This window comes from Heterodontus francisci, chromosome 6, assembly GCF_036365525.1.
Source record: "Heterodontus francisci isolate sHetFra1 chromosome 6, sHetFra1.hap1, whole genome shotgun sequence".
Lineage (NCBI taxonomy): Eukaryota > Metazoa > Chordata > Chondrichthyes > Heterodontiformes > Heterodontidae > Heterodontus > Heterodontus francisci.
Window position 1 is genome coordinate 160,252,875 of NC_090376.1, and position 16,832 is coordinate 160,269,706.

The window sequence follows — 16,832 nt, forward strand, 5'->3', positions numbered from 1 at the left end:
AGAGATTGTCAGAGAGTGTCAGACAGTGTCAGAGAGTGATAGAGAATGTCAGAGAGTGTCAGACAGTGTCAGACAGTGTCAGAGAGTGATAGAGAGTGATAGAGAGTGTCAGAGAGTGTCAGACAGTGTCAGAGAGTGATAGAGAGTGTCAGAGAGTGATAGAGAGTGTCAGAGAGTGTCTGAGAGTGTCAGTGAGTGTCTGAGAGTGTCAGATAGTGATAGACAGTGATAGAGTGTCACAGAGTGTCAGAGAGTGATAGCGAGTGTCAGAGAGTGTCAGACAGTGTCAGAGAGTGATAGTGAGTGTCAGAGAGTGATAGAGAGTGTCAGAGAGTGTCTGAGAGTGTCAGAGAGTGTCTGAGAGTGTCAGAGAGTGATAGAGAGTGATAGAGCGTCACAGAGTGTCAGAGAGTGATAGCGAGTGTCAGAGAGTGTCAGACAGTGTCAGAGAGTGATAGTGAGTGTCTGAGAGTGTCAGAGATTGTCCGAGAGTGATAGAGAGTGATAGAGAGTGTCAGAGAGTGTCTGAGAGTGTCAGAGAGTGTCTGAGAGTATCAGAGAGTGATAGAGAGTGTCAGAGAGTGTCAGAGAGTGATAGAGAGTGTCAGAGAGTGATAGAGAGTCTCAGAGAGTGTCTGAGAGTGTCAGAGAGTGATAGAGAGTGATAGAGATTGTCAGAGAGTGTCAGACAGTGTCAGAGAGTGATAGAGAGTGTCAGAGAGTGTCAGACAGTGTCAGAGAGTGATAGTGAGTGTCTGAGAGTGTCAGATAGTGTCAGAGAGTGTCAGAGAGTGATAGAGAGTGTCAGAGAGTGATAGAGAGTGTCAGAGAGTGTCAGAGAGTGATGGAGAGTGTCAGAGAGTGTCAGACAGTGTCAGAGAGTGATAGAGAGTGATAGAGAGTGTCAGAGAGTGTCAGACAGTGTCAGAGAGTGATAGAGAGTGTCAGAGAGTGATAGAGAGTGTCAGAGAGAGTCTGAGAGTGTCAGTGAGTGTCTGAGAGTTTCAGAGAGTGACAGAGTGTCACAGAGTGTCAGAGAGTGATAGCGAGTGTCAGAGAGTGTCAGACAGTGTCAGAGAGTGATAGTGAGTGTCAGAGAGTGTCAGAGAGTGATAGAGAGTGTCAGAGAGTGTCAGAGAGTGATAGAGAGTGTCAGAGAGTGTCAGACAGTGTCAGGGAGTGATAGCGAGTGATAGAGAGTGTCAGAGAGTGTCAGACAGTGTCAGAGAGTGATAGAGAGTGATAGAGAGTGTCAGAGAGTGTCAGACAGTGTCAGAGAGTGATAGAGAGTGTCAGAGAGTGATAGAGAGTGTCAGAGAGTGTCTGAGAGTGTCAGTGAGTGTCTGAGAGTGTCACAGAGTGTCAGAGAGTGATAGCGAGTGTCAGAGAGTGTCAGACAGTGTCAGAGAGTGATAGTGAGTGTCAGAGAGTGTCAGAGAGTGATAGAGAGTGTCAGAGAGTGTCAGAGAGTGATAGAGAGTGTCAGAGAGTGTCAGACAGTGTCAGGGAGTGATAGAGAGTGATAGAGAGTGTCAGAGAGTGTCAGACAGTGTCAGAGAGTGATAGAGAGTGATAGAGAGTGTCAGAGAGTGTCAGACAGTGTCAGAGAGTGATAGAGAGTGTCAGAGAGTGTCTGAGAGTGTCAGTGAGTGTCTGAGAGTGTCAGAGAGTGATAGAGAGTGATAGAGTGTCACAGAGTGTCAGAGAGTGATAGCGAGTGTCAGAGAGTGTCAGAGAGTGTCAGAGAGTGATAGTGAGTGTCAGAGAGTGTCAGAGAGTGATAGAGAGTGTCAGAGAGTGTCAGAGAGTGATAGAGAGTGTCAGAGAGTGTCAGACAGTGTCAGGGAGTGATAGAGAGTGATAGAGAGTGTCAGAGAGTGTCAGACAGTGTCAGAGAGTGATAGAGAGTGATAGAGAGTGTCAGAGAGTGTCAGACAGTGTCAGAGAATGATAGAGAGTGTCAGAGAGTGATAGAGAGTGTCAGAGAGTGTCTGAGAGTGTCAGTGAGTGTCTGAGAGTGTCAGAGAGTGATAGAGAGTGATAGAGTGTCACAGAGTGTCAGAGAGTGATAGCGAGTGTCAGAGAGTGTCAGACTGTGTCAGATAGTGATAGTGAGTGTCTGAGAGTGTCAGAGAGTGATAGAGAGTGATAGAGTGTCACAGAGTGTCAGAGAATGATAGCGAGTGTCAGAGAGTGTCAGACAGTGTCAGAGAGTGATAGAGAGTGATAGAGATTGTCAGACAGTGTCAGACAGTGTCAGAGAGTGATAGAGAGTGTCAGAGAGTGTCAGACAGTGTCAGAGAGTGATAGAGAGTGATAGAGAGTTTCAGAGAGTGTCAGAGAGGGTCTGAGAGTGTCAGAGAGTGATAGAGAGTGTCAGAGAGTGTCTGAGAGTGTCAGAGAGTGTCAGAGAGTGTCAGAGAGTGATAGAGAGTGATAGAGAGTGTCAGAGAGTGTCAGACAGTGTCAGAGAGTGATAGAGAGTGTCAGAGAGTGGTAGAGAGTGTCAGAGAGTGTCTGAGAGTGTCTGAGAGTGTCAGAGAGTGATAGAGAGTGTCAGAGAGTGTCAGACAGAGTCAGAGAGTGACAGAGAGTGTCAGAGAGTGATAGAGAATGTCAGAGAGTGTCTGAGAGTGTCAGAGAGTGTCTGAGAGTGTCAGAGAGTGTCAGAGAGTGATAGAGAGTGTCAGAGAGTGATAGAGAGTGTCAGAGAGTGTCAGAGAGTGTCAGAGAGTGTCAGAGAGTGTCAGACAGTGTCAGAGAGTGATAGAGAGTGATAGAGAGTGTCAGAGAGTGTCAGACAGTGTCAGAGAGTGATAGAGAGTGTCAGAGAGTGATAGAGAGTGTCAGAGAGAGTCTGAGAGTGTCAGTGAGTGTCTGAGAGTGTCAGAGAGTGATAGATAGTGATAGAGTGTCACAGAGTGTCACAGAGTGTCAGAGAGTGATAGCGAGTGTCAGAGAGTGTCAGACAGTGTCAGAGAGTGATAGTGAGTGTCAGAGAGTGTCAGAGAGTGATAGAGAGTGTCAGAGATTGTCAGAGAGTGATAGAGAGTGTCAGAGAGTGTCAGACTGTGTCAGATAGTGATAGTGAGTGTCTGAGAGTGTCAGAGAGTGATAGATAGTGATAGAGTGTCACAGAGTGTCACAGAGTGTCAGAGAGTGATAGCGAGTGTCAGAGAGTGTCAGACAGTGTCAGAGAGTGATAGTGAGTGTCAGAGAGTGTCAGAGAGTGATAGAGAGTGTCAGAGAGTGTCAGAGAGTGATAGAGAGTGTCAGAGAGTGTCAGACAGTGTCAGAGAGTGATAGAGAGTGATAGAGAGTGTCAGAGAGTGTCAGACAGTGTCAGAGAGTGATAGAGAGTGATAGAGAGTGTCAGAGAGTGTCAGACAGTGTCAGAGAGTGATAGAGAGTGTCAGAGAGTGATAGAGAGTGTCAGAGAGTGTCTGAGAGTGTCAGTGAGTGTCTGAGAGTGTCAGAGAGTGATAGAGAGTGATAGAGTGTCACAGAGTGTCAGAGAGTGATAGCGAGTGTCAGAGAGTGTCAGACTGTGTCAGATAGTGACAGTGAGTGTCTGAGAGTGTCAGAGAGTGATAGAGAGTGATAGAGTGTCACAGAGTGTCAGAGAAAGATAGCGAGTGTCAGAGAGTGTCAGACAGTGTCAGAGAGTGATAGTGAGTGTCTGAGAGTTTCAGAAAGTGTCAGAGAGTGATAGAGAGTGTCAGAGAGTGATAGAGAGTGTCAGAGAGTGTCTGAGAGTGTCAGTGAGTGTCTGAGAGTGTCAGAGAGTGATAGAGAGTGATAGAGTGTCAGAGAGTGATAGAGAGTGTCAGAGAGTGATGGAGAGTGTCAGAGAGTGTCTGAGAGTGTCAGTGAGTGTCTGAGAGTGTCAGAGAGTGATAGAGAGTGATAGAGTGTCACAGAGTGTCAGAGAGTGACAGCGAGTGTCAGAGAGTGTCAGAGAGTGATAGAGAGTAATAGTGAGTGTCTGAGAGTGTCAGAGAGTGTCAGAGAGTGATAGAGAGTGATAGAGAGTGTCAGAGAGTGTCAGAGAGTGATAGAGAGTGTCAGAGAGTGTCAGACATTGTCAGAGAGTGATAGAGAGTGATAGAGAGTGTCAGAGAGTGTCAGACAGTGTCAGAGAGTGATAGAGAGTGTCAGAGAGTGATAGAGAGTGTCAGAGAGTGTCTGAGAGTGTCAGTGAGTGTCTGAGAGTGTCAGAGAGTGATAGAGAGTGATAGAGTGTCATAGAGGGTCTGAGAGTGATAGCGAGTGTCAGAGAGTGTCAGACAGTTTCAGAGAGTGATAGTGAGTGTCTGAGAGTGTCAGAGAGTGTCAGAGAGTGATAGAGAGTGATAGAGAGTGTCAGAGAGTGTCTGAGAGTGTCAGAGAGTGATAGAGAGTGTCAGAGAGTGATAGAGAGTTTCAGAGAGTGTCTGAGAGTGTCAGAGAGTGATAGAGAGTGATAGAGATTGTCAGAGAGTGTCAGACAGTGTCAGAGAGTGATAGAGAATGTCAGAGAGTGTCAGACAGTGTCAGACAGTGTCAGAGAGTGATAGAGAGTGATAGAGAGTGTCAGAGAGTGTCAGACAGTGTCAGAGAGTGATAGAGAGTGTCAGAGAGTGATAGAGAGTGTCAGAGAGTGTCTGAGAGTGTCAGTGAGTGTCTGAGAGTGTCAGAGAGTGATAGAGAGTGATAGAGTGTCACAGAGTGTCAGAGAGTGATAGCGAGTGTCAGAGAGTGTCAGACAGTGTCAGAGAGTGATAGTGAGTGTCAGAGAGTGATAGAGAGTGTCAGAGAGTGTCTGAGAGTGTCAGAGAGTGTCTGAGAGTGTCAGAGAGTGACAGAGAGTGATAGAGCGTCACAGAGTGTCAGAGAGTGATAGCGAGTGTCAGAGAGTGTCAGACAGTGTCAGAGAGTGATAGTGAGTGTCTGAGAGTGTCAGAGATTGTCCGAGAGTGATAGAGAGTGATAGAGAGTGTCAGAGAGTGTCTGAGAGTGTCAGAGAGTGTCTGAGAGTATCAGAGAGTGATAGAGAGTGTCAGAGAGTGTCAGAGAGTGATAGAGAGTGTCAGAGAGTGATAGAGAGTCTCAGAGAGTGTCTGAGAGTGTCAGAGAGTGATAGAGAGTGATAGAGATTGTCAGAGAGTGTCAGACAGTGTCAGAGAGTGATAGAGAGTGTCAGAGAGTGTCAGACAGTGTCAGAGAGTGATAGTGAGTGTCTGAGAGTGTCAGATAGTGTCAGAGAGTGTCAGAGAGTGATAGAGAGTGATAAAGAGTTTCAGAGAGTGTCAGAGAGTTTCAGAGAGTGATAGAGAGTGATAGAGAGTTTCAGAGAGTGTCAGAGAGTGTCTGAGAGTGTCAGAGAGTGTCAGAGAGTGTCAGAGAGTGATAGAGAGTGATAGAGAGTGTCAGAGAGTGTCAGAGAGTGTCAGAGAGTGATAGAGAGTGATAGAGTGTTTCAGAGAGTGTCAGAGAGTGATAGTGAGTGTCAGAGAGTGTCAGAGACTGATAGAGAGTGTCAGAGAGTGTCAGAGAGTGATAGAGAGTGTCAGAGAGTGTCAGACAGTGTCAGAGAGTGATAGAGAGTGATAGAGAGTGTCAGACAGTGTCAGACAGTGTCAGAGAGTGATAGAGAGTGTCAGAGAGTGATAGAGAGTGTCAGAGAGTGTCTGAGAGTGTCAGTGAGTGTCTGAGAGTGTCAGAGAGTGATAGAGAGTGATATAGTGTCACAGAGTGTCAGAGAGTGATAGCGAGTGTCAGAGAGTGTCAGACAGTGTCAGAGAGTGATAGTGAGTGTCTGAGAGTGTCAGAGAGTGATAGAGAGTGATAGAGTGTCATAGAGTGTCAGAGAGTGATAGCGAGTGTCAGAGAGTGTCAGACAGTGTCAGAGAGTGATAGTGAGTGTCTGAGAGTGTCAGAGAGTGTCAGAGAGTGATAGAGAGTGATAGAGAGTGTCAGAGAGTGTCAGACAGTGTCAGAGAGTGATAGTGAGTGTCTGAGAGTTTCAGACAGTGTCAGAGAGTGATAGAGAGTGTCAGAGAGTGATAGAGAGTGTCAGAGAGTGTCTGAGAGTGTCAGTGAGTGTCTGAGAGTTTCAGACAGTGATAGAGAGTGATAGAGTGTCAGAGAGTGATAGAGAGTGTCAGAGAGTGATAGAGAGTGTCAGAGAGTGTGTGAGAGTGTCAGTGAGTGTCTGAGAGTGTCAGAGAGTGATAGAGAGTGATAGAGTGTCACAGAGTGTCAGAGAGTGACAGCGAGTGTCAGGGAGTGTCAGAGAATGATAGAGAGTGATAGTGAGTGTCTGAGAGTGTCAGAGAGTGTCAGAGAGTGATAGAGAGTGATAGAGAGTGTCAGAGAGTGATAGAGAGTGATCGAGAGTGTCAGACAGTGTCAGAGAGTGATAGAGAGTGTCAGAGAGTGATAGAGAGTGTCAGAGAGTGTCTGAGAGTGTCAGTGAGTGTCTGAGAGTGTCAGAGAGTGATAGAGAGTGATAGAGTGTCACAGAGTGTCAGAGAGTGATAGCGAGTGTCAGAGAGCGTCAGACAGTGTCAGAGAGTGATAGTGAGTGTCAGAGAGTGTCTGAGAGTGTCAGAGAGTGTCTGAGAGTGTCAGAGAGTGATAGAGAGTGATAGAGTGTCACAGAGTGTCAGAGAGTGATAGCGAGTGTCAGAGAGTGTCAGACAGTGTCAGAGAGTGATAGTGAGTGTCTGAGAGTGTCAGAGATTGTCCGAGAGTGATAGAGAGTGATAGAGAGTGTCAGAGAGTGTCTGAGAGTGTCAGAGAGTGTCTGAGAGTATCAGAGAGTGATAGAGAGTGTCAGAGAGTGTCAGAGAGTGATAGAGAGTGTCAGAGAGTGATAGAGAGTGTCAGAGAGTGATAGAGAGTGTCAGAGAGTGTCTGAGAGTGTCAGTGAGTGTCTGAGAGTGTCAGAGAGTGATAGAGAGTGATATAGTGTCACAGAGTGTCAGAGAGTGTCAGACAGTGTCAGAGAGTGATAGTGAGTGTCTGAGAGTGTAAGATAGTGTCAGAGAGTGTCAGAGAGTGATAGAGAGTGATAAAGAGTTTCAGAGAGTGTCAGAGAGTTTCAGAGAGTGATAGAGAGTGATAGAGAGTTTCAGAGAGTGTCAGAGAGTGTCTGAGAGTGTCAGAGAGTGTCAGAGAGTGTCAGAGAGTGATAGAGAGTGATAGAGAGTGTCAGAGAGTGTCAGAGAGTGTCAGAGAGTGATAGAGAGTGATAGAGTGTTTCAGAGAGTGTCAGAGAGTGATAGTGAGTGTCAGAGAGTGTCAGAGACTGATAGAGAGTGTCAGAGAGTGTCAGAGAGTGATAGAGAGTGTCAGAGAGTGTCAGACAGTGTCAGAGAGTGATAGAGAGTGATAGAGAGTGTCAGACAGTGTCAGACAGTGTCAGAGAGTGATAGAGAGTGTCAGAGATTGATAGAGAGTGTCAGAGAGTGTCTGAGAGTGTCAGTGAGTGTCTGAGAGTGTCAGAGAGTGATAGAGAGTGATATAGTGTCACAGAGTGTCAGAGAGTGATAGCGAGTGTCAGAGAGTGTCAGACAGTGTCAGAGAGTGATAGTGAGTGTCTGAGAGTGTCAGAGAGTGATAGAGAGTGATAGAGTGTCATAGAGTGTCAGAGAGTGATAGCGAGTGTCAGAGAGTGTCAGACAGTGTCAGAGAGTGATAGTGAGTGTCTGAGAGTGTCAGAGAGTGTCAGAGAGTGATAGAGAGTGATAGAGAGTGTCAGAGAGTGTCAGACAGTGTCAGAGAGTGATAGTGAGTGTCTGAGAGTTTCAGACAGTGTCAGAGAGTGATAGAGAGTGTCAGAGAGTGATAGAGAGTGTCAGAGAGTGTCTGAGAGTGTCAGTGAGTGTCTGAGAGTTTCAGACAGTGATAGAGAGTGATAGAGTGTCAGAGAGTGATAGAGAGTGTCAGAGAGTGATAGAGAGTGTCAGAGAGTGTGTGAGAGTGTCAGTGAGTGTCTGAGAGTGTCAGAGAGTGATAGAGAGTGATAGAGTGTCACAGAGTGTCAGAGAGTGACAGCGAGTGTCAGGGAGTGTCAGAGAATGATAGAGAGTGATAGTGAGTGTCTGAGAGTGTCAGAGAGTGTCAGAGAGTGATAGAGAGTGATAGAGAGTGTCAGAGAGTGATAGAGAGTGATAGAGAGTGTCAGACAGTGTCCGAGAGTGATAGAGAGTGTCAGAGAGTGATAGAGAGTGTCAGAGAGTGTCAGAGAGTGTCTGAGAGTGTCAGTGAGTGTCTGAGAGTGTCAGAGAGTGATAGAGAGTGATAGAGTGTCACAGAGTGTCAGAGAGTGATAGCGAGTGTCAGAGAGCGTCAGACAGTGTCAGAGAGTGATAGTGAGTGTCAGAGAGTGTCTGAGAGTGTCAGAGAGTGTCTGAGAGTGTCAGAGAGTGATAGAGAGTGATAGAGTGTCACAGAGTGTCAGAGAGTGATAGCGAGTGTCAGAGAGTGTCAGACAGTGTCAGAGAGTGATAGTGAGTGTCTGAGAGTGTCAGAGATTGTCCGAGAGTGATAGAGAGTGATAGAGAGTGTCAGAGAGTGTCTGAGAGTGTCAGAGAGTGTCTGAGAGTATCAGAGAGTGATAGAGAGTGTCAGAGAGTGTCAGAGAGTGATAGAGAGTGTCAGAGAGTGATAGAGAGTGTCAGAGAGTGATAGATTGTGATAGAGATTGTCAGAGAGTGTCTGAGAGTGTCAGAGAGTGTCAGAGAGTGATAGAGAGTGTCAGTGAGTGTCTGAGAGTGTCAGAGAGTGTCTGAGAGTATCAGAGAGTGATAGAGAGTGTCAGAGAGTGTCAGAGAGTGATAGAGAGTGATAGAGTGTCATAGAGTGTCAGAGAGTGATAGCGAGTGTCAGAGAGTGTCAGACAGTGTCAGAGAGTGATAGTGAGTGTCTGAGAGTGTCAGAGAGTGTCAGAGAGTGATAGAGAGTGATAGAGAGTGTCAGAGAGTGTCAGACAGTGTCAGAGAGTGATAGTGAGTGTCTGAGAGTTTCAGACAGTGTCAGAGAGTGATAGAGAGTGTCAGAGAGTGATAGAGAGTGTCAGAGAGTGTCTGAGAGTGTCAGTGAGTGTCTGAGAGTTTCAGACAGTGATAGAGAGTGATAGAGTGTCAGAGAGTGATAGAGAGTGTCAGAGAGTGATAGAGAGTGTCAGAGAGTGTGTGAGAGTGTCAGTGAGTGTCTGAGAGTGTCAGAGAGTGATAGAGAGTGATAGAGTGTCACAGAGTGTCAGAGAGTGACAGCGAGTGTCAGGGAGTGTCAGAGAATGATAGAGAGTGATAGTGAGTGTCTGAGAGTGTCAGAGAGTGTCAGAGAGTGATAGAGAGTGATAGAGAGTGTCAGAGAGTGATAGAGAGTGATCGAGAGTGTCAGACAGTGTCAGAGAGTGATAGAGAGTGTCAGAGAGTGATAGAGAGTGTCAGAGAGTGTCTGAGAGTGTCAGTGAGTGTCTGAGAGTGTCAGAGAGTGATAGAGAGTGATAGAGTGTCACAGAGTGTCAGAGAGTGATAGCGAGTGTCAGAGAGCGTCAGACAGTGTCAGAGAGTGATAGTGAGTGTCAGAGAGTGTCTGAGAGTGTCAGAGAGTGTCTGAGAGTGTCAGAGAGTGATAGAGAGTGATAGAGTGTCACAGAGTCTCAGAGAGTGATAGCGAGTGTCAGAGAGTGTCAGACAGTGTCAGAGAGTGATAGTGAGTGTCTGAGAGTGTCAGAGATTGTCCGAGAGTGATAGAGAGTGATAGAGAGTGTCAGAGAGTGTCTGAGAGTGTCAGAGAGTGTCTGAGAGTATCAGAGAGTGATAGAGAGTGTCAGAGAGTGTCAGAGAGTGATAGAGAGTGTCAGAGAGTGATAGAGAGTGTCAGAGAGTGATAGAGAGTGTCAGAGAGTGTCTGAGAGTGTCAGTGAGTGTCTGAGAGTGTCAGAGAGTGATAGAGAGTGATATAGTGTCACAGAGTGTCAGAGAGTGTCAGACAGTGTCAGAGAGTGATAGTGAGTGTCTGAGAGTGTCAGATAGTGTCAGAGAGTGTCAGAGAGTGATAGAGAGTGATAAAGAGTTTCAGAGAGTGTCAGAGAGTTTCAGAGAGTGATAGAGAGTGATAGAGAGTTTCAGAGAGTGTCAGAGAGTGTCTGAGAGTGTCAGAGAGTGTCAGAGAGTGTCAGAGAGTGATAGAGAGTGATAGAGAGTGTCAGAGAGTGTCAGAGAGTGTCAGAGAGTGATAGAGAGTGATAGAGTGTTTCAGAGAGTGTCAGAGAGTGATAGTGAGTGTCAGAGAGTGTCAGAGACTGATAGAGAGTGTCAGAGAGTGTCAGAGAGTGATAGAGAGTGTCAGAGAGTGTCAGACAGTGTCAGAGAGTGATAGAGAGTGATAGAGAGTGTCAGACAGTGTCAGACAGTGTCAGAGAGTGATAGAGAGTGTCAGAGAGTGATAGAGAGTGTCAGAGAGTGTCTGAGAGTGTCAGTGAGTGTCTGAGAGTGTCAGAGAGTGATAGAGAGTGATATAGTGTCACAGAGTGTCAGAGAGTGATAGCGAGTGTCAGAGAGTGTCAGACAGTGTCAGAGAGTGATAGTGAGTGTCTGAGAGTGTCAGAGAGTGATAGAGAGTGATAGAGTGTCATAGAGTGTCAGAGAGTGATAGCGAGTGTCAGAGAGTGTCAGACAGTGTCAGAGAGTGATAGTGAGTGTCTGAGAGTGTCAGAGAGTGTCAGAGAGTGATAGAGAGTGATAGAGAGTGTCAGAGAGTGTCAGACAGTGTCAGAGAGTGATAGTGAGTGTCTGAGAGTTTCAGACAGTGTCAGAGAGTGATAGAGAGTGTCAGAGAGTGATAGAGAGTGTCAGAGAGTGTCTGAGAGTGTCAGTGAGTGTCTGAGAGTTTCAGACAGTGATAGAGAGTGATAGAGTGTCAGAGAGTGATAGAGAGTGTCAGAGAGTGATAGAGAGTGTCAGAGAGTGTGTGAGAGTGTCAGTGAGTGTCTGAGAGTGTCAGAGAGTGATAGAGAGTGATAGAGTGTCACAGAGTGTCAGAGAGTGACAGCGAGTGTCAGGGAGTGTCAGAGAATGATAGAGAGTGATAGTGAGTGTCTGAGAGTGTCAGAGAGTGTCAGAGAGTGATAGAGAGTGATAGAGAGTGTCAGAGAGTGATAGAGAGTGATCGAGAGTGTCAGACAGTGTCAGAGAGTGATAGAGAGTGTCAGAGAGTGATAGAGAGTGTCAGAGAGTGTCTGAGAGTGTCAGTGAGTGTCTGAGAGTGTCAGAGAGTGATAGAGAGTGATAGAGTGTCACAGAGTGTCAGAGAGTGATAGCGAGTGTCAGAGAGCGTCAGACAGTGTCAGAGAGTGATAGTGAGTGTCAGAGAGTGTCTGAGAGTGTCAGAGAGTGTCTGAGAGTGTCAGAGAGTGATAGAGAGTGATAGAGTGTCACAGAGTGTCAGAGAGTGATAGCGAGTGTCAGAGAGTGTCAGACAGTGTCAGAGAGTGATAGTGAGTGTCTGAGAGTGTCAGAGATTGTCCGAGAGTGATAGAGAGTGATAGAGAGTGTCAGAGAGTGTCTGAGAGTGTCAGAGAGTGTCTGAGAGTATCAGAGAGTGATAGAGAGTGTCAGAGAGTGTCAGAGAGTGATAGAGAGTGTCAGAGAGTGATAGAGAGTGTCAGAGAGTGATAGATTGTGATAGAGATTGTCAGAGAGTGTCTGAGAGTGTCAGAGAGTGTCAGAGAGTGATAGAGAGTGTCAGTGAGTGTCTGAGAGTGTCAGAGAGTGTCTGAGAGTATCAGAGAGTGATAGAGAGTGTCAGAGAGTGTCAGAGAGTGATAGAGAGTGTCAGAGAGTGATAGAGAGTGTCAGAGAGTGATAGATTGTGATAGAGATTGTCAGAGAGTGTCAGACAGTGTCAGAGAGTGATAGAGAGTGTCAGAGAGTGTCAGACAGTGTCAGAGAGTGATAGTGAGTGTCAGAGAGTGATAGATTGTGATAGAGATTGTCAGAGAGTGTCAGACAGTGTCAGAGAGTGATAGAGAGTGTCAGAGAATGTCAGACAGTGTCAGAGAGTGATAGTGAGTGTCTGAGAGTGTCAGATAGTGTCAGAGAGTGTCAGAGAGTGAAAGAGAGTGATAGAGAGTTTCAGAGAGTGTCAGAGAGTTTCAGAGAGTGATAGAGAGTTTCAGAGAGTGTCAGAGAGTGTCTGAGAGTGTCAGAGAGTGTCAGAGAGTGTCAGAGAGTGATAGAGAGTGATATTGAGTGTCAGAGAGTGTCAGAGAGTGTCAGAGAGTGATAGAGAGTGATAGAGTGTTTCAGAGAGTGTCAGAGAGTGTCAGAGAGTGTCAGAGAGTGATAGAGAGTTTCAGAGAGTGTCTGAGAGTTTCAGAATTGATAGAGAGTGATAGAGAGTTTCAGAGAGTGTCAGAGAGTGTCTGAGAGTGTCAGAGAGTGTCAGAGAGTGATAGAGAGTGATAGAGAGTGTCAGAGAGTGTCAGAGAGTGTCAGAGAGTGATAGAGAGTGATAGAGAGTTTCAGAGAGTGTCAGAGAGTGTCTGAGAGTGTCAGAGAGTGATAGAGAGTGATAGAGAGTTTCAGAGAGTGTCTGAGAGTGTCAGAGAGTGATAGAGAGTGTCAGAGAGTGATAGAGAGTGTCAGAGAGTGTCAGACAGTGTCAGAGAGTGATAGAGAGTGTCAGAGAGTGATAGAGAGTGTCAGAGAGTGACTGAGAGTGTCAGAGAGCGATAGAGAGTCTCAGAGAGTGTCAGAGAGTGTCTGAGAGTGTCAGAGAGTGATAGAGAGTGATAGAGAGTGTCAGAGAGTGTCTGAGAGTGTCAGAGAGTGTCAGAGAGTGATAGAGAGTGATAGAGAGTGTCAGAGAGTGTCAGAGAGTGATAGAGAGTGATAGAGAGTTTCAGAGAGTGTCAGAGAGTGTCAGAGAGTGATAGAGAGTGATAGAGAGTGTCAGAGAGTGTCAGACAGTGTCAGAGAGTGATAGTGTCAGAGAGTGATAGAGAGAGTCAGAGAGTGTCAGAGAGTGTCAGAGAGTGATAGAGAGTTTCAGAGAGTGATAGAGAGTGTCAGAGAGTGACTGAGAGTGTCAGAGAGTGATAGAGAGTCTCAGAGAGTGTCAGAGAGTGTCTGAGAGTGTCAGAGAGTGATATAGAGTGATAGAGAGTGTCAGAGAGTGTCAGACAGTGTCAGAGAGTGATAGAGAGTGTCAGAGAGTGATAGAGAGTGTCAGAGAGTGTCTGAGAGTGTCAGAGAGTGTCTGAGAGTGTCAGAGAGTGATAGAGAGTGATAGAGAGTGTCAGAGAGTGTCAGAGAGTGATAGAGAGTGTCAGAGAGTGTTAGAGAGTGTCAGAGAGTGTCAGACAGTGTCAGAGAGTGATAGAGAGTGTCAGAGAGTGATAGAGAGTGTCAGAGAGTGACTGAGAGTGACTGAGAGTGTCAGAGAGTGATAGAGAGTCTCAGAGAGTGTCTGAGAGTGTCAGAGAGTGATAGAGAGTGATAGAGAGTGTCAGAGAGTGTCTGAGAGTGTCAGAGAGTGTCAGAGAGTGATAGAGAGTGATAGAGAGAGTCAGAGAGTGTCAGAGAGTGTCAGAGAGTGATAGAGAGTGATAGAGAGTTTCAGAGAGTGTCAGAGAGTGTCTGAGAGTGTCAGAGAGTGATAGAGAGTGATAGAGAGTTTCAGAGAGTGTCAGAGAGTGTCTGAGAGTGTCAGAGAGTGATAGAGAGTGTCAGAGAGTGTAAGACAGTGTCAGACAGTGTCAGAGAGTGATAGAGATTGATAGAGAGTGTCAGAGAGTGTCAGACAGTGTCAGAGAGTGATAGAGAGTGTCAGAGAGTGATAGAGAGTGTCAGAGAGTGTCTGAGAGTGTCAGTGAGTGTCTGAGAGTGTCAGAGAGTGATAGAGAGTGATAGAGTGTCACAGAGTGTCAGAGAGTGATAGCGAGTGTCAGAGAGCGTCAGACAGTGTCAGAGAGTGATAGTGAGTGTCAGAGAGTGTCTGAGAGTGTCAGAGAGTGATAGAGAGTGATAGAGAGTGTCAGAGAGTGTCAGAGAGTGATAGAGAGTGTCAGAGAGTGTCAGACAGTGTCAGAGAGTGATAGTGAGTGTCAGAGATTGTCAGAGAGTGATAGTGAGTGTCTGAGAGTGTCAGAGAGTGATAGAGAGTGTCAGAGAGTGTCAGACAATGTCAGAGAGTGATAGAGAGTGATAGAGAGTGTCAGAGAGTGTCAGAGAGTGAGAGAGAGTGTCAGAGAGTGTCAGACAGTGTCAGAGAGTGATAGAGAGTCTCAGAGAGTGTCAGAGAGTGTCTGAGAGTGTCAGAGAGTGATAGAGAGTGATAGAGAGTGTCAGAGAGTGTCAGACAGTGTCAGAGGGTGATAGAGAGTGTCAGAGAGTGTCAGACAGTGTCAGAGAGTGATAGAGAGTGTCAGAGAGTGATAGAGAGTGTCAGAGAGTGTCTGAGAGTGTCAGAGAGTGTCTGAGAGTGTCAGAGAGTGATAGAGAGTGATAGAGAGTGTCAGAGAGTGTCAGAGAGTGATAGAGAGTGTCAGAGAGTGTCAGAGAGTGTCAGAGAGTGATAGAGAGTGTCAGAGAGTGTCAGAGAGTGATAGAGAGTGTCAGAGAGTGTCAGACAGTGTCAGAGAGTGATAGTGAGTGTCTGAGAGTGTCAGAGAGTGATAGAGAGAGTCAGAGAGTGTCAGACAGTGTCAGAGAGTGATAGAGAGTGATAGAGAGTGTCAGAAAGTGTCAGAGAGTGATAGAGAGTGTCAGAGAGTGTCAGACAGTGTCAGAGAGTGATAGTGAGTGTCTGAGAGTGTCAGAGAGTGATAGAGCGTGTCAGAGAGTGTCTGAGAGTGTCAGAGAGTGATAGAGAGTGTCAGAGAGTGATAGAGAGTGTCAGTGAGTGTCTGAGAGTGTCAGAGAGTGATAGCGAGTGATAGAGAGTGTCAGAGAGTGTAAGAGAGTGTCTGAGAGTGATAGAGAGTTTCAGAGAGTGTTAGATTATGTCTGAGAGTGTCAGAGAGTGATAGAGAGTGTCAGAGAGTTTCAGAGAGTGTCAGAGAGTGTCAGAGAGTGTCTGAGAGTGTCAGAGAGTGATAGCGAGTGATAGAGAGTGTCAGAGAGTGTCAGAGAGTGTCAGAGAGTGATAGAGAGTGATAGAGAGTTTCAGAGAGTGTCAGAGAGTGTCAGAGAGTTTCAGAGAGTGTCAGAGAGTGTCAGAGAGTGTCTGAGAGTGTCAGAGAGTGATAGCGAGTGATAGAGAGTGTCAGAGAGTGTCAGAGAGTGTCAGAGAGTGATAGAGAGTGATAGAGAGTTTCAGAGAGTGTCAGAGAGTGTCTGAGAGTGTCAGAGAGTGATACAGAGTGTCATAGAGTGATAGAGAGTGTCAGAGAGTGTCTGAGAGTGTCAGTGAGTGTCTGAGAGTGTCAGAGAGTGATAGAGAGTGATAGAGTGTCACAGAGTGTCAGAGAGTGACAGCGAGTGTCAGAGAGTGATAGAGAGTGATAGTGAGTGTCTGAGAGTGTCAGAGAGTGATAGAGAGTGTCAGAGAGTGATAGAGAGTGTCAGAGAGTGTCTGAGAGTGTCAGAGAGTGTCTGAGATTGTCAGAGAGTGATAGAGAGTGTCAGAGAGTGTCAGAGAGTGATAGAGAGTGTCAGAGAGTTTCAGAGAGTGTCAGAGAGTGATAGTGAGTGTCTGAGAGTGTCAGACAGTGTCAGAGAGTGATAGAGAGTGTCAGAGAGTGTCAGACAGTGTCAGAGAGTGATAGAGAGTGATCGAGAGCGTCAGAGAGTGTCAGAGAGTGATAGAGAGTGTCAGAGAGTGTCAGACAGTGTCAGAGAGTGATAGAGAGTCTCAGAGAGTGTCAGAGAGTGTCTGAGAGTGTCAGAGAGTGATATAGAGTGATAGAGAGTGTCAGAGAGTGTCAGACAGTGTCAGAGAGTGATAGAGAGTGTCAGAGAGTTTCAGACAGTGTCAGAGAGTGATAGAGAGTGTCAGAGAGTGTCTGAGAGTGTCAGAGAGTGTCTGAGAGTGTCTGAGAGTGATAGAGAGTGATAGAGAGTGTCAGAGAGTGTCAGAGAGTGATAGAGAGTGTCAGAGAGTGTCAGACAGTGTCAGAGAGTGATAGTGAGTGTCAGAGAGTGTCAGAGAGTGATAGAGAGTGATAGAGAGTGATAGAGAGTGATAGAGAGTGTCAGAGAGTGATAGAGAGTGTCAGAGAGTGTCAGAGAGTGTTAGTGAGTTTCAGAGAGTGTCAGAGAGTGATAGTGAGTGTCTGAGAGTGTCAGAGAGTGATAGAGAGTGTCAGAGAGTGTCAGACAGTGTCAGAGAGTGATAGAGAGTGATAGAGAGTGTCAGAGAGTGTCAGAGAGTGATAGAGAGTGTCAGAGAGTGTCAGACAGTGTCAGAGAGTGATAGAGAGTGTCAGAGAGTGATAGAGAGTGTCATAGAGTGATAGAGAGTGTCAGAGAGTGATAGAGAGTGTCAGAGAGTGTCTGAGAGTGTCAGAGAGTGTCTGAGAGTGTCAGAGAGTGATAGAGAGTGATAGAGAGTGTCAGAGAGTGTCAGAGAGTGATAGAGAGTGTCAGAGAGTGTCAGACAGTGTCAGAGAGTGATAGTGAGTGTCTGAGAGTGTCAGAGAGTGATAGAGAGTGTCAGAGAGTGTCAGACAGTGTCAGAGAGTGATAGAGAGTGATAGAGAGTGTCAGAGAGTGTCAGAGAGTGATAGAGAGTGTCAGAGAGTGTCAGAGAGTGATATAGAGTGATAGAGAGTGTCAGAGAGTGTCAGACAGTGTCAGAGAGTGATAGAGAGTGTCAGAGAGTTTCAGACAGTGTCA